This window comes from Schistocerca cancellata, chromosome 3, assembly GCF_023864275.1.
Source record: "Schistocerca cancellata isolate TAMUIC-IGC-003103 chromosome 3, iqSchCanc2.1, whole genome shotgun sequence".
In the NCBI taxonomy this organism is placed as follows: Eukaryota; Metazoa; Arthropoda; class Insecta; order Orthoptera; family Acrididae; genus Schistocerca; species Schistocerca cancellata.
Window position 1 is genome coordinate 564,574,004 of NC_064628.1, and position 27,447 is coordinate 564,601,450.

The following is a 27,447-nucleotide window of genomic DNA, read 5'->3' on the forward strand; positions in this document are numbered from 1 at the left end:
TATCGTGGTGCCACTTCTCAGCAGGTCAATAATCGTCCACACATAACACGAGTCTCTATGAACTGTATGCGTGATGTTGAGGTACTACCGTGGACAGACAGATCCTCGGGTCTGTCCCTGATAGAACATTCGTGGGCCCAGCTCAAATGTCAACTCTGCCCCAGTGCCAGTAAACAGTACAGCAAGGAACAGTTACAAGAGTTGTGGGCCAGATTGCCTCATCAGAGGATACTAAGCTTCATGACCACCTTCGCTGTCCCATTGGTACATGCATACAGGTCGCAGCGGGTGAAACGTTATATTGTATGTACCACTGCGACAGGTGATGGAAGTAGCGGTCCTAACCTCCGTCGCAGAGGTGTCAAACGAAGGCATGTGACACGTCCAGGATGGTGATGGACAGAATTTTGGTGAAATATGGTGCCAATACGACATTATTAATCCACCTTGTAGCTCACAAGAACTTCTGAGCTCTAGCCTTCTCTCGCATATTTACAGAGGGATGTCGTAGGCACCTTTGATTTAGATTTGGAATTTCTGCGCCGCAGTGGGAGACTATTAAGGGGTTTCAAAAAAGTAACATTTTAATTGTGTAGCGTAGTGTACAACGAGAGACGCTGTCTGTAAAATATCGCCGATAGGATTACAAAGCTTCTATACACCATACTGGTATAGAAAACTGGAAAAATAGAACGAAAAGTAATGAGTGTCAATAGTTTTGAGCGAATTTGTTCTGGGGATGATGTAAATGCGTTCCTTACCTTTTTTTTTACCAGGCAAATGCCGGGATGGTTCCTTTGAAAGGCGACGGCCGACTTCCTTCCCCGCCCTTTCCTAATCCGATGAGACCGATGACCTCGATGTCTGGTCTTCTTCCTCAAAGAACCCAACCAACTATACATTTTTTACAGTATACTTGGGACTTCGGTAGGGTGGATGACAATGACATGAACTGGTTTTGAAACTAATCTGCATTATACACTATTTAAGAAACAGCCGTACAATGTAGAACGAATTACTAACGTAAGAAGGATGTTTCGCCCGAACAGGACATTATCAAGTTTTCCGGATGAAAAGCGACGTTCTTAAGTTAATAAATAACATTCTCCAACTTACGACTGTTTTTTACTAATAGCAATAGAAGGTTTCTGTACCACAAAGCGAATAATTTTTAATCTGCATTAGTAACTGATTTTAGCTTTGAATCAAAAGGTGCGAGCGCTCCGTATTTGTCACCATAATTAACAACTTGAAGTTAATGTCTGTCTACTGCGGACAGCGGGAAAGAGACTGACTCTGAAAAAGTACCTTAGTTTATTCCTAACCATATATTCTTAAACGTGGATCCCGACACGGGATTTTCTCTGCCCGGGGACTGAGTGCTGTCCTCGACATTACATTACCATCATCACCATTCGTGAGAGTGGCTCGATTGAACTGTGTAAAGAATTAGTGTAAAAATTGGGACTTTGTACGGTCGCTGATGACCGCGCAGTTGAGCACCCCACAAAACAAACATCAACGTCGTCATCCTAATCATGAATGAAGGTGTAGGAACCCCGGTTCATAAGTGTGCGTCGATTTCACAATTACCGAACCTTCATTCTCTTGAGGTACTACGAAATTCCTCACGTCTAATGGAAAGTGAAAACCGCGGGAATCTTGCTGACACCCGAGCTGAATACATATTTGCCAAATCTCAGGTGACGACTTGGGGGCTTTGGCGCCCTTGCGTGTATGCATTCGTGTGGTACTTACCCAGGTGGTTGGTGAGGACGAAGGGACTGCGGCCTCATAGAATGCGTCACCTGTGAACCTAGAGTTTGATGAACTCCGTCGGATCTTGCCGAAGCTTAGGGTTGCTGGTTCGATTCCAGGACGGAGCACTCCGCGCCACGCCGTAACCGCTTGTTAATAACGCAACGAGCGAATTCACGAGGAGAAGTGCGCGCCGCCGCCGCAGTGAGTCACGGGAAATGTACTGCATTGAAGAACACGCCGCCAACGCGCCACTGAACACGAACCATCGCCGTATCAGTGGCCACTGGAATCTACACGCTGCGACACCGCCGATTCGCAGCCGCGAGATAGCGAGCGAGTTAAAACACATTGTATTATTCTATTTCTTCAAAGGATCTTGTTGTTGTTTTGGTCTTCAGTCCTGAGACTGGTTTGATGCAGCTCTCCATGCTACTCTATCCTGTGCAAGCTTCTTCATCTCCCAGTACCTACTGCAACCTACATCTTTCTGAATCTGCTTAGTGTATTCATCTCTTGGTCTCCCCCTACGATTTTTACCCTCCACGCTGCCCTCCAATACTAAATTGGTGATCCCTTGATGCCTCAGAACATGTCCTACCAACCGATCCCTTCTTCTGGTCAAGTTGTGCCACAAACTCCTCTTCTCCCCAATCCTATTCAATACTTCCTCATTAGTTATGTGATCTACCCATCTAACCTTCAGCATTCTTCTGTAGCACCACATTTCGAAAGCTTCTATTCTCTTCTTGTCCAAACTATTTACCGTCCATGTTTCGCTTCCATACATGGCTACACTCCATACAAATACTTTCAGAAATGACTTCCTGACACATAAATCTATACTCGATGTTAACAAATTTCTCTTATTCAGAAACGCTTTCCTTGCCATTGCCAGTCTACATTTTATATCCTCTCTACTTCTACCATCATCAGTTATTTTGCTCCCCAAATAGCAAAACTCCTTTACTACTTTAAGTGTCTCATTTCCTAATATAATACCCTCAACATCACCCGACTTAATTCGACTACATTCCATTATCCTCGTTTTGCTTTTGTTGATGTTCATCTTATATCCTCCCTTCAAGACACTATCCATTCCGTTCAACTGCTCTTCCAAGTCCTTTGCTGTCTCTAACAGAATTACAATGTCATCGGCGAACCTCAACGTTTTTATTTCTTCTCCATGGATTTTAATACCTACTCCGAATTTTTCTTTTGTTTTCTTTATTGCTTGCTCAATATACAGATTCAATAGCATCGGGGAGAGGCTACTACCCTGTCTTACTCCCTTCCCAACCACTGCTTCTCTTTCATGCCCCTCGACTCTTATAACTGCCATCTGGTTTCTATACAAATTGTAAATAGCCTTTCGCTCCCTGTATTTTACGCCTGCCACCTTTAGAATTTGAAAGAGAGTATTCCAGTCAACATTGTCAAAAGCTTTCTCTAAGTCTACAAATGCTAGGAAAGTAGGTTTGCCTTTCCTTAATCTTTCTTCTAAGATAAGTCTTAAGGTCAGTATTGCCTCACGTGTTCCAGTATTTCTACGGAATCCAAACTGCTCTTCCCCGAGGTCGGCTTCTACTAGTTTTTCCATTCGTCTGTAAAGAATTCGTGTTAGTATTTTGCAGCTGTGGCTTATTAAACTGATTGTTCGGTAATTTTCACATCTGTCAACACCTGCTTTCTTTGGGATTGGAATTATTATATTCTTCTTGAAGTCTGAGGGTATTTCGCCTGTTTCATACATCTTGGTCACCAGATGGTAGAGTTTTGTCAGGACTGGCTCTCCCAAGGCCGTCAGTAGTTCCAATGGAATGTTGTCTACTCCGGGAGCCTTGGTTCGACTCAGGTCTTTCAGTGCTCTGTCAAACTCTTCACGCAGTATCGTATCTCCCATTTCATCTTCATTTACATCCTCTTCCATTTCCATAATATTGTCCTCAAGTGCATCGCCCTTGTATAGACCCTCTATATACTCCTTCCACCTTTCTGCTTTCCCTTCTTTGCTTATAACTGGGTTTCCATCTGAGCTCTTGATGTTCATACAAGTGGTTCTCTTATCTCCAAAGGTCTCTTTAATTTTCCTGTAGGCAGTATCTATCTTACCCCTAGTGAGATAAGCCTCCACATCCTTACATTTGTCCTCTAGCCATGCCTGCTTAGCCATTTTGCACTTCCTGTCGATCTCATTTTTGGGACGTTTGTATTCCTTTTTGCCTGCTTCACTTACTGCATTTTTATATTTTCTCCTTTCATCAATTAAATTCAATATTTCTTCTGTTACCCAAGGATTTCTACTAGCCCTCTCCTTTTTACCTACTTGATCCTCTGCTGCCTTCACTACTTCATCCCTCAAAGCTACCCATTCTTCTTCTACTGTATTTCTTTCCCCCATTCCTGTCAATTGTTCCCTTATGCTCTCCCTGAAACTCTGTACAACCTCTGGTTCTTTCAGTTTATCCAGGTCCCATCTCCTTAAATTCCCACCTTTTTGCAGTTTCTTCAGTTTTAATCTACAGGTCATAACCGATAAATTGTGGTCAGAGTCAACATCTGCCCCTGGAAATGTCTTACAATTTAAAACCTGGTTCCTAAATCTCTGTCTTACCATTATACTAATCTATCTGATACCTTTTAGAATCTCCAGGGTTCTTCCACGTATACAACCTTCTATCATGATTCTTAAACCAAGTGTTAGCTATGATTAAGTTGTGCTCTGTGCAAAATTCTACCAGGCGGCTTCCTCTTTCATTTCTTAGCCCCAATCCATACTCACCTACTACGTTTCCTTCTCTCCCTTTTCCTACACTCGAATTCCAGTCACCCATGACTATTAAATTTTCGTCTCCCTTCACTATCTGAATAATTTCTTTTATTTCATCATACATTTCTTCAATTTCTTCGTCATCTGCAGAGCTAGTTGGCATATAAACTTGTACTACTGTAGTAGGTGTGGGCTTCGTATCTATCTTGGCCACAATAATGCGTTCACTATGCTGTTTGTAGTAGCTTATCCGCATTCCTATTTTCCTATTCATTATTAAACCTACTCCTGCATTACCCCTATTTGACTTTGTGTTTATAACCCTGTAGTCACCTGACCAGAAGTCTTGTTCCTCCTGCCACCGAACTCCACTAATTCCCACTATATCTAACTTTAACCTATCCATTTCCCTTTTTAAATTTTCTAACCTACCTGCCCGATTAAGGGATCTGACATTCCACGCTCCGATCCGTAGAACGCCAGTTTTCTTTCTCCTGATAACGACATCCTCTTGAGTAGTCCCCGCCCGGAGATCCGAATGGGGGACTATGTTACCTCCGGAATATTTTACCCAAGAGGACGCCATCATCATTTAATCATACAGTAAAGCTGCATGCCCTCGGGAAAAATTACGGCCGTAGTTTCCCCTTGCTTTCAGCCGTTCGCAGTACCAGCACAGCAAGGCCGTTTTGGTTATTGTTACAAGGCCAGATCAGTCAATCATCCAGACTGTTGCCCTTGCTACTACTGAAAAGGCTGCTGCCCCTCTTCAGGAACCACACGTTTGTCTGGCCTCTCAACAGATACCCCTCCGTTGTGGTTGTACCTACGGTACGGCTATCTGTATCGCTGAGGCACACAAGCCTCTCCACCAACGGCAAGGTCCATGGTTCATGGGGGGGGGGGGGGGGGAGGGGGGCAAAGGATCTTATGTCTCAATAAATGACATTTACTGAAACCACCAATGTTTCACTCACTCCTCAGTCTCTGAGCCAAGGAAAGAGCCCATTCCACCGCCCACGAAGTGTCGTTTTCTCTCCCGCCAACTCTGGTAAATGACTTGTGTTCCCCTCTGCCACTACGCTCAATATCTAGTGTCACTGAACCCCGACTCCCTACAAAGAACAGCCCTGTCACTGAACTCTTCACAGTAACATACTCTCTGCCCAACCTTCCCACTCATAACAAATCCTGCTCCCGTTTTACCATTTTCTGCAGCTACTGAATTATCCTTTGTCTGCCTAGAAATCTGTTTTCCTTCCGTTTCACTTTACTGACCCCACTATATCTACACCAAGCCTAGGCATTTCCCTTCTGAGATTTTCTAGCTTCTCTGAACCGTTCAGACTTCTGACGTTCCACTCCCCGGCACGTAGAACGTTATCTTGTCGTTGTTTATTCAGTCTTATTCTCATGGTCACCTCCCTCTTCGCAGTCCCGTCCTGAAGATCCGAATGGGGGGATACACATTGTCTCTTTAATGCAGTGTTTTCCATTGTCTTCTGCATCTGCATTCCTTTGATAACTGCTGATTCTTTCCCCTTTAGGGACAGTCCTCCCTCCCCCCCAACCCCCCCCCCCCCCCCCAAGGACAAGATAGTGCCCTGACCCTCTGTCCGCTCTTCCGCTCTCTTTGAAAAGGCCGTTGGCTGAATGAGGGTGACTTCTTATGTCGGAAGTCTTCGGCCGCTATTACCGGCGAATTTTATTCAAAATTTAAGCGGTGGTGGTATCGAACCCGGGAGCGAGGACGTTTCCATTTCTAATTAAAGACGCTATCCCTAGAGCACGGGTGCAAGGAATGGTAGTTATGAGAGGAATATCAGCAAAGGTAAAACATGGGCTGATGACGGTATGAGAGTAAGAAACGAGACGCGAAAGCTTGTAGGTGAATTTTGTTAGCTCGGCAGCAAAATAGCAGGCATTGGCTAAAGTAGAGAGGATATAAAGAGCAGACTGGCAGTAGCAAGGAAAGAATTTCTAAAAAATTGAAATTTGTTAACACAGAATATAAATTCAAAAGTTCGAAACTCTTTTATGAAGGTCATTGTTTGAAGAGTATTCTGGTATGGAATTGAAACGTGGACGATAAACATTTCAGACAATAATTAAATACAAGATACTGGAGAAAGCTGAAGATTACGTGGGTGTAGCGAATATCTGACGAAAAGTTAGGAAATACAATCGGACAGAAAGGAAATTTTATAGCACAACTCGCCTAAGAGAGGGGATCGGTTAATAGGGCACATTCCGAGCTTTTCACACCTTTCGTGACAAGCAGCTTCTAATTAAATTACGTGCCTATGGAGTATCGTATCAGTTGTGTGACTGCATTCCTGATTTGCTGTCAGAAAGGTCACAGTTCGCAATAACTGACTGAAAGTCTTCGAGTAAAACAGAAGTAAAGTCCGGCGTCCCCAACGGAAGTGTTATAGACCCCCAGCTGTTCCTGATATACGGTTTTGGAGACAATCTGAGCAGTACTCTTAAATTGTTTGCAGATGATGCAGTCATGTACCGTTCTGAGAAATCATCAGATGATTAAAACAAATTGCAAATGATTTAGATAAGTGGTCTGTATGGTTTAAAATGTGGCAATTGACTCTAAATCATGAAACGTGTGACCTCATCCACATAAGCAATAAAAAGAATCCGCTAAATTTCAGTTACGCGATAAATCACGCAAATCTAAAGGCTGTAAACTTAGCTAAATGCTTAAAGATCACTACTACGTATAACTTAAATTGGAACGATCACATAGATAATGTTGGGGGGAAGGCAAATCAAAGACTGCTGTTTATTGCTTGAACACCTACAAAATGTAACAGGTCTAGTAAAGAGATTGCTTAGACTACGTTTGTCAACCTCTTCTGGAGTACTTCTGTGCTTTGTGGGATCTGCATCAGGTAGGAGTAACGGAGGACATCGGAAAAATTCAAAGAAGGCAACTCTTTTGTATTATCACGAAATAGGGGAGAGAGTGCCACAGATATGAGACACGAATTGGTCTGGAACTCATTAAAACAAAGGCGTTTTTTTGCTGTGGCAGGACCTTCTCATGAGATTTCAATCACCAGCTTTCTTCTTTATTGTATGACATTTCGTCTTTTAGCGGTGTTTTGTTCTGATGGACAACGAATGTTGGGTACAAAGGTTTTCCGCTCTAATGTTCACCTGAAGATATGGCTTTTAGTGCCAAGAAACCGTAGTGATCCAATAATAGAGGACCAAATACAGCTGAAGCCGTCATTAATACCCAAGATGATTTCCCTTCAGAGTATGAAAATAGTTTGTTGGGGCGCCCACATTTACAGGAAGAAATGAGCACCATAATAAAATAAGGGAAATAAGAGCTCACAAGGAAAGATTTAAGTGTTCGTTTTCCCCGCGCGCTGTTCGAGAGTGAAACGGTAGAGAAGTAAGTTAAAGGTGGTTCAATACTCTGGCAGGCACTTAACTGTGAATTGTAGAGTAATCATGTAGCTGTATATGTAGATGTACATGAAGTAATCACCAGTTTGCAAATGGAGGGATGTATGGTAAGGCAGGCTGTAAGTAGGTTCATATGGATGTAGTTTGCAGAAGTTATAGGGAAATGAGAGGCTTGCACGAGATACATTAGTGTGTAGAGCCGCATCAAACCACTATAAAGCAACAAAATATAGGTGCAGAATGAGCGTACGATTGTGTGTGTGTGTGTGTGTGTGTGTGTGTGTGTGTGCATTTATCATTGCTAGTGTTAAGAAATTATATTGATGGACGTGATGAGTTGGATGAGTCGCTGCACTATGCGCAATGGGTGGGGCTCGAAGGTCGGAGGTCGCAGGCGGTATCCGTGTGTCGGCTGCGCCGGCACGAGGAATGCGCAGAGCCGTGGCGACGGTTCAGCCGCTTCCGCCCTTAACGCACAGCGCACGATCCATCCCCTCCCCCTACCTCCCCCCCGCTCGACGCAGTCAGCAGCTGAGCATTCAGGTCGCGGTACGCCTGACTCAGCCCACCCGGCCGTCACCCTCATTAAAATTCGCTGAGCCTTCTGCCGCGTACTTCTAGCTGAGTCAGATTTTATTCTCAGAGGACGCCCCCACCTCGACTCAATCAGTCGTCTACGGAATCTCACCAGGGCAGGCCGCCCCGACTTCCTGTTGCTTCTCGCAGCACTTCAGTCGTTTTGCTCGGTTACAACGATCGATTTTTCCCTACCCTACTGGTGTCTAACGAGAACTATAGGAACTTTACTACATATTTCTACGAGCTTCTTTACTGGAACATTACAAGCATGCCCATTTTAGTCCAAATGCCGGGATGGTTCCTTCGAAAGGACACGACTGACTTCCTTTCCTAATCCGATGAGACCGATGACCTCGCTGTTGGGTCTCCTCCCCCAAAACAGCCCAAACCATTTTAGTCTTTAAACATTTTTAATATTACACTGTGACATACTGACTGTAACGTGTATCAAAACATGCAACGAAGACATTTCCGATAGGTCCGGAAACTTTACTTTTAATTTAATGGATGACATTTTTATAAGTGTAATCAGCGTTTCCTATGTTGTATACCAACTGGAAACACAAAAATGGACGTAACTGGCTTGAAGCCCATTGATACAACTCCAAGAAAGACGCTAATATTGTAATTGGTTTCACAACAAGTGCGTGAACTTCACGCCAGAGTACTTCCCTTGCGCGTCGTATACTGTCAACTAGGCAGCTCGGTGTCCCGCCCTAGTGAGCTCAACTACCGCCTGAAAATTTCTTAACAGCCTAAACTGATCAGTTGTGGAAAATAAATTATAAGTACAGTCGAAAACGGAATATATTGTTATTTAAAAAGTAATTTTCTCAGTTATGCTGCTGGTAGTAACGATAAATTCTGAAGTTTTATCATTGATCACCAATTGGCTTTCCCGCCCGCCATCCCCTTCCCCTTGTGTTCTGTCCTTCCCAAGCTAACAAACTTCATAACTTAACAAAATTGTGCAGACATTATAGGACAATAAATAAGTATTCGTACTGTGGTCTTACCTCCGATAAATTCCTCAGAAACTCCACCTAATTGAGGCTGGGTACCATGCAACAGTCCCTATAAAGAGAAAAGTAAAAGCATATTATATCTTTGGCTTGAGGTAGAAAATGATTGTTCACAAAATTATAACAATTATTTAAAAACTGCATAAGGGACAGTCAAATGAGAACAAGAAAGATGGACAAAAGCTAAGTAAATTGTTTATTACTTCAAAAGTAATTTACATAAGTGTTAATACATTAATCCTGGACTAGAAGGTCATTGGTTGGTTGGTTAGTTTGGGGGAGGGGACCAAACAGCGATGTCATTGGTCTCATCAAATGAGGGGAGGATAGGGAAGGAAGTTGGCGGTGGCCTTCCAAAGGAACCATCCCGGCATTCGCCTGAAGCGATTTAGGGAAATCACGGAAAACCTAAATCAGGATGGTAGGACCTTGGTTTCAACCGTCGTCCTCCCAAATGCAAATGCAGTTTGCTAACCACAGATCATTTGGTTTGTGGTTGCCCGTGGAATCATGACGGTGTTCAGGGATGCACATCTTCCCCCGAGGCAAATTGACGCTCACGGATGTCTCTCTCTTCATGGCCCCAGAAATACGGAAATCGTATGCAGAGACATCGGGACGGCACTGAAGACAAATACGGACTCTCCGCCAATACTTCTGCATCGTACTAGAAATAACCTTGTTAACATGTATCGTTCTATTAAAATTTTCTAGCAAAATGCAAGAGCATCACAAAGCAGTTACTGACAATAGAACGAAGCCAAAAAGAAAATAGTTAAGGATTACACACTACGTATTGAAACGATTTCGAGGAATGCAAAGTCTATGTGGTAATTACAAATTACACTTAACAGGGATCAGTTTACTCTGAAGTGCGTTAACGGCCACAAGATTCAATAAAGAGTACGTCACCTACTGGTAATAATACCAGTGTTCACAGTTCTTTGAGGAACACTTTAAGAGAATTTAGATTTAATGTCACTTGCACATAATGTCTGAACATGTGAGCCGAAAAGAATAATCGGCAGTAATCAAGTCTAGCAGAGAAGATTTAAAATCTCTGTGTAAGTGATAAACTCAAATAACGTAATACGCCACATTAGATGGAGAGATTTAGACTACGCAGAACATTATATTTCCATTAATTTACTGTATCTAGTTTCTTTAAATGTATTTTACACATTATTAAATTTTGTAAAAAATTGTTGTGGCTTTTTCCATGTTCCAAAACATTACATACATATGAAAGTAAACTAACAAAAAAGAATTTATAATATTAAAAAATAACGATGGTGACTGAAATTATCTCAGAAATTATCATTTAGTGTACGGGAGGTAGTTCGTAATTAGATAGGTAATACCAGGTATCTCAAGAAATAATGAATGTGGTATCGTTTTAAATACACTTTTAATTTCATGTCATAATGTCATAGATATATGTAATTAGCTGGTAGTCAAACGAAATATATTTCCGTAACCTCTGCTGTTTCAGGTTATTTGTTGATTATATCAAAATGCTTTTTTGGTATAGTATTAAAAATGCAAATTGTACTTACATAATTACAGTTAGTTTTTCTTTAAAAAGAGTAAACGATGAGATCTTCATATATATTACTTTCGAACGGAAAGTTACTGAAAGGTGAATTAAAAGCTACTTTAAGTCATAAAATAAAAAAAAGAATTGTTTCATTAGATGTGACTGTATTTTTCCATAATATTTCTATCAACAGATATTGTGTGTGTGTGTGTGTGTGTGTGTGTGTGTGTGTGTGTGTGTGTGTGTGTGTGTGTGAACAGAAAGCTAACTAATGCCCAAATGTGTTTTCCTACCCGAACTTAATTAAGAAATGGCTTGGTTCAAATGGATCTGAGCACTATGCGACTTAAATTCTAAGGTCACCAGTCGCCTAGAACTTAGAACTAATTAAACCTAACTAACCTAAGGACATCACACACATCCATGCCCGAGGTAAGATTCGAACCTGCGACCGTAGCGGTCGCTCGGTTCCAGACTGCAGCGTCTAGAACCGCACGGCCACTACGGCCGGCACTGAATTAAGATTCTTCCCAGAAAGGGAGCACTATCAAATTATGAATCAGGGCTAAAGTAGGCCATGATTTCAATTTCAGTGGAATGCCCGAAGAGATCACAAATGAAATTCTACACAGAATACTTAAAAACTGTCTAGGTGATGAGCTTTATTATACGAGTAATGCCGGTCAGCGCAGAAATATGGATCACTTGCATTTCTGTCACGAAACGAAACCCGTTTCGGAATGTTCTGTGACACTACATCACAATCGATGTTTTCTGATCCCATTCCCCTGTGATAGTGATGATCAAGAAATGTCAAGCTTCAAAATAGCAGGTATAATATCAGTTAATTCCAACAAAGCTTTTCATATTGTAAGAAGGGTATAACCATCATTCCACCTCACCTTTATTGTACATACTTTGCGACCAGTTACGGTACTTGGGCACTGTCAAAGTGTACATTAGAGAGTGACTGGAATAAAAATAGCAAATCCATAATGAGGAATTAAAAAATAGCCCCAGTAGCATTTAACTGGTGTCCATGAACCTAATAAAACGCCAGATGTAATAGCGTCGTGCACGTGTTGAAAAACGCTGGCACAGAAACAGTAAAGTTATTGCGATGATAGCAGACTTGAAATCTGAGCGCCTTCCGCATTCACTAACTCCGACAGGCATTTCCGCGAACAATTATCAGACGCTTGGATGGCTCGGAGGAGAACTGGGAGGCGAGACACTTCGTACTGATGAAGAAGTGGCACACACGGGATGCGCAGGTGGTCGCACACGCTCCCAGTCCCACACTAGTTCTCCTCTGTGGGAATTCAAGCAGTTTGTAAATTGAGTGTTGCGGAGATCTAGTCGAAAAGTGATATATTAATCTTCTCGAGTGCACCATAAATAACATAAAAATCTAAGATTTTGATTTGAGTCACCCTCGAAACGTCTTATAATGACATGTCATCACGTTGGACATAGAGCAAGAAAATGGCTGACAGGTGAAAGTAAACACTAAAATAATACTGAGGGATGAAACAGAGGTTAAATCATTCATACAACAAGCGACAGCCACGGAGCCCCAAATCAACAAATTTTGTAAATTTGATTAGTCCTGGTAGTAGTTTGTAGTAGGGTATAATTACAGACAACACAAAAAAATGGACCTCAATATGTCTTCGTGATGAACCATCAGTTCTTAACCATAATACTGCTATAATTACCCACTCTGCTCCCCGAAGAGACATCGTAGAACGTTATAATAACGGCAGAAAGAAGTAGACGGTGATCAACAACGTTCATACAACTACGAAGCAGTTTTTGCTTTCTCATGCAACCCTAAAGTAGCCATTAATTAAATAATTATGATACGTAATTTTTCATACCTATCTTGCCGTCTGAAGAGGAAAGAGATTGTTTTAAACTGCTAATGGCGCTATTTTGAATAAAATCAGTAATTAATAGCAGTTTTTTTTATTTTGCTAAGAAATCAATTGAACTTAAATGGAGTCTAGGGCAAAACCTGTTTCTGATTCAAAATTTCTTTCTGCGGTTGCAGATAATATCAAATGGACCTGGAAATCTTACAACATTAATGCTTTCTGTCCTGTTAGCCTCTTATATTTTATTATTTAACTTTTGTTGAAGCGTTATTTACATATTACACACTGAACACTTTTAAAATATCAGCATAAGTAATCAAATATTTCCTATACCATTCATATTTATCGTCTGGTTATCATACATTATTGTTCTGGTTAGGTAGTACAAGATCGCGCATATAACAAGAAAAACTGGAAAATAGTAGCTGGACAAAGGAAGTATGAGAAATTATTGAATGAATGAAGTAATGTAGGTATTGGTTGTTAGAGTCGTATTTAATTTATAAATAAATTAACAAAATATTCACAGATGTCTTATGTACTCTTACTAGTTACCAACGTGATTCTTGGGAAAAAATTTGATCACTTTACTGTTATAAATTTCATTTACTTATTTTATTCGCCATTTAATAGTGAAATATTTGACTTATGATAAATTAATGAATAATCCAGTGGCTATATCACAGGAGTTTGACCCCTATTTCTTCACACGGTAAATAACAGTATAAGATGGCTGCGGTACATTATGGTTCAAAGTTCCTTGTAAAATAGAATGAATAGCATAGCCCTATATAATAAAGTTAATTCACACTGAAAACAAGAATAAGCTCTTCTTTGTAAGAATTTGATGTCTGTTACGTTCTCGAGTCCCGTTAACATCGAATGTGTCACCTCAAAACGTTAACAGCGCAGCACATGCTCTCCATTCCACATCCAGCAGAACGAAATTAATATAGGCGACCAACAATGCAATTTTTTCTCGAAACCCATTACGGCCTTGTTCAATCAGTTAACGGTGGACATTTTATTTAAATGATGATAAAAGATCCCAAGCCTTTGCGTTTCCAAGATCTAAGATGTGAAATAAATGATATGAAATAAATGTCATTTGCGTGATAGTAGCTAAATAAAACCCAAAAGTAAGCTTTAAGTTTATATAGTCTCTAGTTAAAATTAGATAAAGTCGTGGCGAGCAGAGCAGTCGAACAGCGAATGAATCAAATATATTATTGGTATATTTGCCTCTATCATTACAAACTGCTACTTCAAAATATGAATTAATTTCCAACTTGACATAATTTTCATGCGCATAGACAATATGCATCATATTCAAATAATTTATATGTCTCACAATGTGTTTCACTGCAGTAAAAGTTATAACTTTTGCATTAGAAAAATTAAAGAATGAAAATAGTTCCTGAAAATTATTATTTCTTTATCCAAAAAAGTAAAAAGGAGCAAACTAATATAGAAAACGTATTGTAGAATAAAGTTCGTCTAGAAAAATATTGCTTTTTCTATTGAATAATTAAAACATTAAGACCAGGAAAAGGTTGATACTGATAGAAGCGACACTCATTTATACTGAATACATTTTCTGTGAAGTGGGAGTAACTCTTCGTTTCAAAAGACAGCCTGGATCCTCAAGTAATGGCAAGCTGAGCCATAGCTGATTGTCTCATTCAGCACGAAAGACACTTTATTTTTGTCACGAGCGTCGCCAGTATAATTAACAGCTTAACGACACCACCATTTTTAGCCGTGGATGGACTTCCTACGAGATGAGAATGAGTCACAATAGAAACAGTGCCACCAGCTACACTTCTGAGAAGAGTGTACACGTTCTTTGAACACTGCGGACTCCCATGGGTCAGTTCTGAATCTTCTGATAACAGTGATCTCGGATCAATACATCAATACTTACGTGAATTGTATTGTGAAATTACATGACATGCTATATAATCCATGATAGAAAACAATTATCGCACACGATGGATAAAGAATCGCAATGGTCCCTCGCTTAACTATACTACTCGAATCAAGTTAATTACTGTCGGCAGTCTTTAATACCAACTCTTCCAACACCGATAATGCTATTTTCGGTCGCCAGCGCTCACTATGTAAGGTTAACCCCTTGAGACAAGTGGTGTAATTTTAAACGAAAATAATTGGCCCATCTGAAGAGTTGCGAAGACTCTGCGTTAGTTCATAAGGATTGTCGAACTGTAGGGAAACCAATGCAGAAATACAGACACCACACTTAAGTATTGTCTATCATCGCACAAACATTACGGCGACACTGAAAACGAAAGACGCGCATAGGACATTTAACACTTACATGTGAGGAGATTAACTGCTGAAGGGTTACGGCAATAAGTATTCACATCTTTTAATAACCGTTTCAAACCTTTTACACTTTGACAAGTAAAGTCTTCTCTAATCGCTGTATCCATGCTGTCTAGTAAACGCTCCTTGTTTACACTATAACAAATGAGCTTTAAACCAGTCCCTGTTACACCCTTAGAAACTTCTAGTCCTTCCTGGCAGCTAGTAAAACCTGCAAACTACAAGCCCTCGAGTCTTTGACCGATTAGTATTATTCGCGCCCAACCATAAATGAAACTGCAGAGAGTTTAGTAAGCCGGTTTACCTCTGACAGAGAGCGCTGCGCCTCCCCGTTCTCCAGCGGCCCTCGCCGAAGTCCCACCCTCGCCCTCCAGGCTGCTTCCAACTTCGCACGCTGCTGTCACCACTACACAATTACATCCACTGCCTTCCCTACTCTTTTCATTCCCATACCCCAATGAACAAATCGTGGCCTCTGCCCACTTTTGATTAGGTGTCTTATAAACAGCCACACCTACGATCTGTCACTGGTCACTCAGATTTCTGCTACTCCCGCTGCCTCTCTTGCTCCACCCACATGAATTTCCCTTTATAGTTGTGGCCTGGAAACCGCAACTATTACTGTAACACTTGGCAGCTGCCGACACACTTCCATTTTGGACTCGCAAAACAGAGCCGGGATTCCCAGAACTGCTGTGGTTCCATGGTTGCACAGCAACTACAGAAGTAGCAAGGCGTCTTGGCAAATATTTCCAGGAACTGGTTGAATTCTGTGTGTCCAGCTTTCCCAGGGCTCTCGTGACCGGGCGAGCGGCCAGCCACCCTCTCCGTCGCGGGAAACCATTATCTAACCAGCTCTTCTCCTCGTGGCCCAAGCAGTGGCTTTCTTCTGTGCTCCCTCTGACGAAAGCATGACAAGCATCAAGCGTAACTACATCTCTAGATTGTAGTCCCACCAAATGAGCGGTCACAGAATGTGTGACAGCTTTTGCAACTGTATGCTTCTTTGAACATAATCTCCTTCTGCATGGAGCAGAAGCTTTGGCATAGGGTAAACATAAGCATCTGAGACACAATCCACTATTGCTTCATAAAGTTCAGATACTTGGCGGCGCTGTACGTAAGCCTTCAAAATGGCGTCTTTAACGGATATCAATTCCAAGCCTAAAGGTGTCACTGAGTTTCTTTTAGCGCAAGAACAGAGCGTCGCAGGTATTGATAGACGCTTGCAGAATAGCTACAAAAACCTGGCAGTGAACAAAAACACGTTGAGTCGTTGGGCGAGCCGTCTGTCATCATCGAAACATGGGCGCGCAGACCTGTCCGATCTCCCACGTGCTGGCCGCAGCACACAGATATGACTCCTGCAATGTTGAAACGTAAGGACACTCTCATTCGAGGTGATAAACGGATCATAATCCAACTTGTCGCTGCGCAAGTGGACGTCTCTATTGGTAGTGCTGACATATTCGACAACCATTTGAAATACTCAAAGGTATGTGTCCGCTGGGTTCCTCTTCGCCTAAGAAAAGACGATGAAGACCAACGGAGGAACATCCCTGATGAAGTGCTTGTACGTTAAGAGGCTAACGGAGACCTTTTGTTTTCTCTCTTTTTTTTCGAACATCGTCACGGCGACGAAACATGGCTTCATCATTTCGAAATGGAAACAAAACGGCAATCCATGGAGTGGAGAAACATCACCTCCATTCCAAAAAAAAGTTCAAAGCACCAATCTCAGCCGGTAAAGTCATAGCGGTGGACTTCTGGGTGGTAAAGAGGCTCTTCTGTTTAATGTACTCGCTTATAGTGCAACGATCAACTTTGAAGTGTGTTGTGCTACCCTCAAGAAATCGCAGAAACAACTACAGGGTGTTCTTCACCACAAAAATTCAAGCGATCTTCTCCTTATCCTTTACAACACAAACCTCACACAAATTTGCGCACCCGAGAGGAGCTCACAAAACATCACTGGACTGATCTTCCTCATCCAACCAACAGCCCAGATATCGTACGTTACGACTTCTATCTGTCAGGCTCATTGAAGGATGCACTCCACGGGAGCAGTACGTGGTTGATGGGGATGTTATTGTTGCAGCAAGATGTTGGCTCCGACGTCGACCGGTAGAGTGGTACCATGCGAGCATACAGGCCCTCTCAGTAAGTCGACGTAAGGTCAGCGCACCGTACAGAGCTTATGTTGAAAAATAAGGTTTTATAGCTAAAAGACTTGGGAGTAATATGGTGTATTGGAATCCTGAATAACACCAACCTGCTTTTAGAAAAAGAAGTGTTGCATTACTTATTAAACGCCCCTCGTAATTCAAACGGGCCCGTGGTTCCTTTACAAAATGTCAGTTAAACTGACATCCCAAAACAGCAACCTGAGAAGCAAAAACTCAAAGAAAATGCCCAAAATGGCACTGTTGGATCATAGTTTAAAAGTGTGTGAAATGCAGTGGCCAATTTTTTTACACGAAAGTAAGTAGTATGGAACGTTTTACTTGAAGAATTATCGTCTACAAACTTTGTCCAAGAGTCTCGCAGTATTTGTTGATTCTAACAGAAATGAACGCGAAAAAGGATTTCTCAGGTATACGTATTTACAACTGATGTAACGGTACAGTTACATTCACTTCTTTTTATTCCTCCTAAACTGAAAGACGTTGTGTGAAAAATGAAACTATTGATGGGGGATAGAAAAAGGGAACAAAAGTGCTTAAAAAGTTCCATTTTCCACGCTGCCAAAGAACATACGAACCATCACTCAGTGTCGCATACCAGTGAAATGAGTACCTCGAAAATCGATGGAGATCCGAATAATAGTCACAGAATACTATGAAACAATCTCCACAGCCTGCTGATGTTGCTTTAAGAAGAGACAATTAACGTTTTATCTTAACTTAGTAACTTGCTGCTTCATATTCGGAGTGGACTGACGAAATTTAGTCCACCATGCTATAATGTTTGATTAACTGCCTTAATTCTGAAACTTACGTACACAACAAAAGCCAGTTTAAAATATATTTAATGAAAGAATTAAAAACTGAACGCCATCTGAAGAAACGCTTAAGACCCAAGGGTACCGACTATGACCGACTGAAGATACTGGCATGGGCGCACTTTGATGATGTCAGCTTTGTAGTGATACGGCCGAAACACAGTTCTCTAGCGACCCAGCTCCGCATGCACCGACTCCCGCGTATTTGCCGTTTCTGCTTCGCAAAATTGCAAATGATGTTACTGTTTGTTGATTATTATTTACTCTTGATACTGAAAGAATGCTGTTCTCAGTAGTACTATAGTATTATCTTTAAATTACTTCAGACCTTTGGCTTCAAAAGAGTTTGATTAATATATTTTAACAAGACACTGCACTGTTTCGATTCTTTATAAAAAGAAAAGGTGTGACACTCACTCACAATGATACTCATAAATGATTGTTTTATACCTAATTTTTTTATCAAATAGAGTCGTTCAGTATCGCCATTAATTTTTTTGACACACACAGATATTAGCAAACAATGTTTTGTACTTTATAGAAGCATTTTTTCAGTCAATCACTGTAATTCAAATTCGTACGTCCACTACACAATATACTTTTCTGTTTCATCACTGAATCACATGCACAGAGATACTGAAGAGATAATCATAAAATATTAAATGAAGAACACCCAAAAACTCTGCAGATTAAACACACATACAAACATGAACCTTAAAGTCAAACGTCTTTCTTTTCCTTAGCAGATACTTCAAAATCTACAGTTAAATGGTTGTAGCAAATGGGTGGATAGGGAGGGGGGCGGGGGGGGGGGAGGTATGAAAAACTGGGAAAATTTATCAAGTATTTATATACGACAGGCCCTATTCGTTTTCTGTAAGTCTCCTACTCTCTCTCTCTCTCTCTCTCTCTTTCTCCCTCTCTCTCTCTCTCTCTCTCTCTCTCTCTCTCTCTCACACACACACACATACTGCGAATATACGTTCAGACATAATTCTTTTAGATTTCAGTGTAAGAGGACCGTAGTGTATAACGTACTTCACATTCGGTTAACGTGCAGTGTAGAGGTAGGCAGTTTTTGCAAGATATTACATGTTGGTAATGTTGCGACAAAATGATGGGAAATAAAAACGGTACTCAAATCTGCAGTTTTGCTTGTCACAACTGCTTCATTGTTTTCTAAGAATATGTGACGATTTTCGAGGTTGTATTAAGGCAGGAACCAAACAGTACAGCTTAAGTTACTGCGAGTTAAATGAACAGCAGTCAATTTATTAACAAGTACTATCTCGATTTTTACTAGCCATGTTTCATCATAATGTTGTCACCGTCATGTCTTGTAAAAACTGCCACCTAAACTGCACTTTTGCACTTTTACTTCAAATTCAAATTCTGTTTAGCCACAGAAATTCAGGACACACACACACACACACACACACGCACACCTTTGTTTATAAATACTTGTTTTATACGTCACAACACCTAAATTTATGTGATATATTTGTACTTCAGATTGTGCATCACCACTAAATACCACTACATACAAAGCGTGTTCACCCCAAAAGCATTAACTGAACAAATACCAAAACGTGTACAACTCAAACAAACACAAATGGTTCAAATAGCTCTGAGCACTATGGGATTTAACATCTATGGTCATCAGTCCCCTAGAACTTAGAACTACTTAAACCTAACTAACCTAAGGACATCACACACATCCATGCCCGAGGCAGGATTCGAACCTGCGACCTTAGCGGTCACGCGGTTCCAAACTGAAGCGCCTAGAACCGCACGGCCACACCGGCCGGCAAACAAACACACAAATCTTCTATTTTTCCTTAGCAGATCTTTCAAAATTTACATCTAAAGCTTGTCATAAAAGGCACTAATATTTTCGTATTCATTTCCTAACTATATATTTCAAATTCAGTCTCCCCCTCAGCCAGCTTATCTCTCTCTCTCTCTCTCTCTCTCTCTCACACACACACACACACACACACACACACACAGGCAGACTTATGGAGGGGGGATAGAGAAAGAGAGCATGTAGGCAAAAAAAGTTCATAATTTTTTTTAATTTTATATCTCAATATAGCAAATTTTATGTAAAACATTGTACTTCATATTCTATCTTACGACTAAATTTCACTCACACACTAAGGAACTGAAGTATTCAGCTCCATATATTAAATGAACTACCCCAAAAACTGTACAAGTCAAACATACAACCCTTACAGTGGAATCTTCTGTCTTTCCTTAGCAGCAGAAACTTCATCAAAATTTGAGTTAAAAGCTGATCAGTAAGGACAAGAGGAAATAAACTGTTTTTTTGAAGAAATGTATTTACTAACCAGAAAGTAATTTGTTGAAAAATTACACGTTCCGTTATTTTTAAAAGTAATGTAATACATTTACATCTCACGATTTTTAAAGTAGTATAATACTTTATTTACACCTGTCATTGACATTTTTCACGCTTTGTGTGTTCAGCATTACCTTCCTAGCTATAAAATTCATCTTGTGCTGGGAAGTATAGTGACTGTGTTAGAAAACTGTATTTATTTTGCCACATATGAATTAAAAGTAGACAGTTCTCCACTTGTACAGTGAGTTAACAAATTTAAAAAAAATTGTACACCAAAATATTCTATGTTGTTCTCATTTATTACTGCTTACAGACTCACTGACGTTCTTAGTGAGACTGTTTACTTTACAGGATCTGAGGTTAATATTTTGCACTACGTCCTCCAAAGTTCTCTGAAATTTGCAAACATCACTTAAGTCAGCCTCAGTAAGATCACAGCTCTCCAGCTTTAAGCATCATATTTTGTGCACGACAGAAAGTTGATGTGAATCGCCAATGAAACTACCTGAATACAAATCTAGTATTGCTTTCAGCATAAAGCAACCGAGGCTAGTCACTGTAACAGCAGTTTCAGTGGGAATTGGCAGCTGTCTACGGTCATATTTTGTTACTAAGGAATTTGGGATGGATATTTCAGCTTCCTTATCAGAGAGCACCTGTACCTTCTTTAAATATCAAACAAGGCTCAATGTAAATTTCATCGAGGAGCGCATTCACCACAAGTTCGGGAAGTTTGAAAACGTTTTCTTAACTTTCAAATACTCTATACTGCCTTCTACATTTATACTATTTAATCTGATTTTACATATCAGCTTCCTGACAGTGCATGGATTGGGCAAATATAGATAACCAATATTGTGCACAATTGTGTATGCTCATGGTGAATGAAAATACATAGAAGTTGCTAGTAATATTGTGTTCCCACAATATCTACCACTGTTGCCATTTTTTGTTAGGATCTGAATTTTTTCAATAATCAGCTGTAGCTGTGAACATGTATCACCCGAAAATTTATCTTCTAGGCTTTCACTATACTTTCAACCATCAAACAGTTGTTTAAATTTTCTCATTCAGACACTGTTGATTCAACATATTTCAATATTCTATCAAATGCATGCTTATGTCCCCCAAATTTTTAATAGCGATTTGTACCTCCAATTGCCTGTAATCCTTCAAACTTCTTGCTAATGCTTTCTCAAGATTGTCACGTTCTATATCACATACTTTTCCACATGAGGGTTTAGAGGTTCCAACTGTTTACAAGTGCTCTGGCAAATTTGAAAAAACTGAACTCACTGCTTTTGGTTTCAGCTTGGGACATCATCTTTCAAATGTCTTTCTTTCTCCATCAACTATAAATTTTTCTGTCTTCATTATGCACTTTTCAGTAAAATGTTTTTTGCATATTACTAGTTTCTTTAGCTTTAAGAAATCGGTGCGAATTTTTCTTAGCCGCTTGTTCATTAGTTCCTCATCGACTGGTAAAGAAAACGTGCTGACAGCTTCGGTTTAAGATATGTAATTACTTTTACAGCCAGCCACACTACAGCACCTTGGCATTTCAAGTACCAGTATCTAAAAACATTAAATCACTGTAGCTCTTGCACATCATATGCACAGATCTCAAAACGTATTTGTACACATTTAGTTAGACGAAAAAGCAGCTTTTGGCATAACCTCTCAATCAAACACAAAGTATTTATATTAGCATTTATGAACTATTTACTGTTCAAAGAACTGCAAATTTAATTGCTGGATGTATGTATAGCCAACTCGGTTGCACAAAATTATTGTCAAATTGACCATGGATTCGACTGCACTAGGACAGTCTTCACCAGAATAAAAAATTACATAGGATTACATGTAATCACACCATGGGTGAAAAACGTCTGAACAAAAGTGCTCTCATCAAACAGAAAATGTCAAGAGAATAGAGACTAAAGTGTGAAAATGTTACAACAGAGGCGTTGAGCATTAGGAAGAGATTTACTATGGAAATTTTGAGAGAACACTTTCCCGGAGGAGTCGATGAGCATATTACTTCCCCCTACATACATGTCGTGTAATGACGTGAGGAGAAAATTAGAGAAATTTGAAGACAATACAGAGGCTTACCGACAATCATTCTTCCCACGCGCTATTCGGGAATGGAACAGGGTCACAAGGCTCAGGTAGTGACACAAGAAGTGCTCTCCGCCACATACCATTAGGTGGCTTGTGGAATATGATGCAGATGCAGATGTAATAGAGCACAGTACGTTACATTGGACAGCAAATGTTACACAAAAGTCTAGTCTTTCCTCAAAAAGCGTTAACAGGTCCTTTCATATTCCCAATATGCGTAAATGATTCAACAGATAAGATCAACAATATTACAAGATTGTTGGCTGACGATGCTAAAGCAAAGTATCGCCGATGACGATCACATGAAATGCAGGAATGGGACGAAATTTCCGTAAGGCGAAATAAATGGCACCTCTGTTTAAATGTGAAAAATGTAAGATAATGTCTGCAATAAAAACCCCACAGCATCCGATCACAATATTACTGGTCACGACCACGTCACATCGTAAACGTACAAGGTGCGACTGAAAAGTTCGATGAATGGTCTCAGAAAGTGAAGGAAAGGTAGCAAAATATTTTTGCTTACCTTCAAAGTAAACACCATTAGCTACACAGAACTTCTGAAGTCAGTTGTAAAGCCGTTGGAAACTGTCAGCAAACGCTTCTTGTGGAATCGCTCCAAGCACGGTGGTCATGCGCTGTATGGTATCCGCATCTTTACGGGAGATGAGACCTGGTGCTACCAGCAAGATACGTAGGCCAAGAGACGGTCAGTGGCATGGCAATCGGTGGCATGGTGTTCCTCGTCTTTCCTATCTCAGTCGGGTAGAAATTCGTGATGGATCAAGATCTTGCGATCACCATCTTCTCATCTTGGATTCTGTCAGCCGACTTACTTTTGACAGGCGAGAAAGACGATGAGCAGCATGCCATTGAACGTCGCTTGCTCTCCGCATGTTACTGGTAGCACCAGTCCTTATTTCCTGTAATGATGCAAATATCCAGCACTGCATGGCCACGGTCCTTCGAGCGATTCCACAACAAGCGTTTGCTGACAGTTTCCACCGTATTTACAACCAATGTCAGATGTGTAATGTAACTGATGTGATTACTATGAAAACCAGAAAGGTATTTTATTTGTAACTCTTGTTTCCTATATTTACTAGTACCATTCATCAGACTTTTCAGATGCACCTTTCATTTAAAGGTAATTTTAAGCAGTGGCGTGAAGTGGGAACATCCCGTAAAATCAGTACTGGTAAAGGTACAGCGTCGAGCAGTTGCATACATGACACTTGAGTGATCAGTTCTACACGTAGTACCAATGTTTGGAGTCCTCATTAATCGGACATGACTATGTACGCATAGTGGCAACTATTTATTCAATACAAAAGAGTTACATGTTTTCACCTGTTACTGTCCTTCATAGTAGTCACCAGCGTTGTGCAGAATCCGTTGCTAGCGATGTGGAAGGCGTCGTATACCGTTAGCAGAGCCTGTTCTGTTGATGGTGCGAATGTAGCGGTCTACTGCCCGTCGAATCTCTGGAACAGTTCTGAAGCGAATTCTACGAAGTGGTTCCTTCAACTCCGAAATCAAATCAAAGTCACAAGGACCTAAGCCCGGGGAGTATGGTGGATGGCACAGTAATTCCCAGTCCCATCGGTCGAACAGAGCAGCCACAGCTTGCGCTGTACGCGCCCGCGCATTGTCGTGCAAAATGATGGGTGGGTTGCGCAGAAAGTGTCGCCGCTTTTTTCGCAAAGCTGTCGTAGGCGATGCTCCAAAAACGAACACAAATACGACTTAAGTCCTTGCGACTTTGATCTGATTCCGAAGATCAAGGAACCACTTCGTGGCATTCCCTTCAGAACTGTTCCAGAGATTCGACGGGTAGTAGACCGCTCCATTCGCACCGTCAACAGAACAGGCTCTGCTAACGGTATACTACGCATTCCACATCGCTGGCAACGGGTTCTACATAACGCTGGTGACTACTTTGACAGTAACAGGTGAAAACATGTAACTCTTTTGTATCGGTTGTGAATAAATAGTTGCCACTATTTAAGTTACATCTCTCGTATCTCGAACGAATTCAAAGGCGCGCTGGTATGCTGAAATGTCGGAATAAGGAAATTCCTGGAAGAAAGATGGAGTACTCGGGAAAAGATGCTGGGTAAATTTTGAAAACATTTATTTGATTGTGCGACCATTATGCTGCCACTTGAGAATAAGATTCGAGCAACTAGTTTGCGTCTAGAGGCAAACAGTCATTTTTCTCAAGCTCCATATTCAAATGGAATAGGATAGAAAATCGATACTATTCGGACGAAGCACCCTCCGGCGTGCTCTCTAAAGTAGCTGGCTGGGTTTACGTCTAGATATAGATCCGCACTCCGTATACGTATTTTCACTTCTAAATTACGTGAACACAATGTTTCTGCTTTTCGTCAAGCTTACCACGGAAACCAGAACCACATACGAAACAAATATCACATATAATAATGACTCAAATATAATACTTGCTACACGATAGCGTTGCGGAGCAAGTGTGGTCATTGACAGCAGCTTAAAGACGGTTGCTAAATCTTACTGAAAAGGTGAAAACGAATAAAAAGGACATCAAGCGATTGAAGGTAAAAGTACCTACTACCTTAGTGACCGTAAATGCTCTGGAAGTGAGAAAACTACGGTTTATTACAAGACGTGTTTTAGTACAGAATAGTTGGTGTTTTAGGAGAGCGTACCAACTTGTCGCAGTGCTGACTCACAGTACAACTTGTTTCGTTTTCTGTGCTAATAATAGCGCGCCTGGGACACTAGCTACGCTGCCAGAGGAAGCCAACTACAGTCGTCAAGACGCGTATTTTGACCATGTACAACATGTCTGTGACAAAAAAGTCTACAGCTGAGCTATCTTCTGGAGGTACCCATCCAGCAGTCACTAACGAAGGGACGATTATGCGTTTTTCGCGAAGCGATATTATTTACGTTCACATATACAAAACCTAAACGTTTTGCTTCGCCATCTCTCTCTCTCTCTCTCTCTCTCTCTCTCTCTCTCTCTCTGTCTGCCCGTCAGCATCTAGCTGGTATTTAGCTACCTGCATATTCCACACTATTTCAAGCTGCGGGTAGTGTCATATTTTTAAAAAGGAAACTCTTATGTTGCATTGAGGTCGGAAATTAACATACAAGGCAATTTCTGCCTTCAGAATTTCTCGTCTTTTCTCCCTCTACTACAGTTTTTATGAAGACTTGATGGTGACAGATATGTAAGTGCTCACAAGAACGAGATCTATAACGTCTGTACGATAATTTTGTAAGATGAAATTGCTAAAAACAGTTACTTTAGGAAGTTCAGAACAAGGAGCACCACGATTATAGATGCAAACTGCAATTGTTTAATGTAAGCAGAAAATGAAGCGATAAGATGAAATCAATGCTTGGAGAATATAACTGATCATGAGGGCTGACCCTGGTGGCCGAGCGGTTCTAGGCCCTACTGTCTGGAACCGCTCGACCGCTACGGACGCAGTTTCGAATCCTGCCTCGGTAATGGATGTGTGTGATGTCTTTAGTTAGGTTTAAGTAGTTATAAATTCTAGTGGACTGATGACCTCAGACGTTAAGTCCCATAGTGCTCAGAGCCATTTGAACCATTTTGATCATGAGGAATTGGGCTAACTGGAGGATACGGTGCAAGAAGATGACAGGGGAACAGAACATTCTTTTCTTAATTTGAAAAAGTTTTGTGTCAGATAATAGACGTAATCACGTGCAGTAGTATATTGTTTTTGTGCCACATACGCACAGGAGTAAGATGTAATCCTGTCTACATGTATCAGCTATACATTGTACTGTAAAATGAAGCTGTAAACGTAAGATACGTGCTTAAAAATGACCAAAAGGCGAAATTCTACAATTGTATAATTAATAAAAAATGATACTGCCCATCTAGACTATATTTTTATTCACAACACCTGTTGAGGCTGTTATTGACTGAACTCGAAAGACATTCCAGCGGAACGTTCGCGATCGTCAGGTACAGAGGCAGAACAAGAGCGACAAGAGGTCGTGACCGACGTTTATGCAATTCGTGAACTTCCATAACATTTTGAAAACGATTTACGAGTAATTACTACACTTCCGATGAAAGCAAGAGTGGAGAGGTATAAAAATTATCGCACAGTTAGTCTAGTACGATAAGCGTCAAAAATACTCACAAAAGTACTTTATCGGAGTAATAGCTGAGTACCTGGCGTTGCCCAGGTATGTATGTATTCTCTGTGCATCTCGACCATCCCCTCTCTCTGTCCACTTCCTACAACCCCCACTCTCTGTTCCTCTCTCTCCTCATCTCCTCCTCCCTCTTTCTCTGTTAATCTGCTCCTCCCCCTTCATTCCATCTGCTCCTTCCCCATCTGTCTATCTTCCCTCCCCTCTAATGCCATATCCTATCCCCTCTCTCTGTCCCATTCCTACAACACCCATTCTCTGTCCCTCTCTCTCCTCATCTCTTCCTCCCTCTTTCTCTGTTAATCTGCTCCTCCCCCTTCAGTCCATCTGCTCCTTCCCCATCCGTCTATCTTCTCTCCCCTCTAATTCCATCTCCTCCTCGCCTCTCTTGTCAATTCCTTCCTCCGTCTGTCTGTACATCTCCCCCTTTCCTATCTTTCTACCTGTCTCCTCTCCT

The 27,447-nt window shown here is 41.0% G+C and overlaps 1 long non-coding RNA gene across 2 annotated transcripts in view; it reads right to left on the bottom strand.

Annotated features, from left to right (window-relative positions):
- LOC126176808 (uncharacterized) overlaps positions 1-27,447 on the bottom strand; it is a 535,961-nt gene that overhangs the window by 274,964 nt on the left and 233,550 nt on the right. For both annotated transcript variants that reach the window (XR_007535662.1, XR_007535663.1), the window contains exon 2: positions 9,556-9,613. This is a non-coding gene — a long non-coding RNA (uncharacterized LOC126176808). The remainder of the gene's footprint in view (positions 1-9,555; positions 9,614-27,447) is intronic.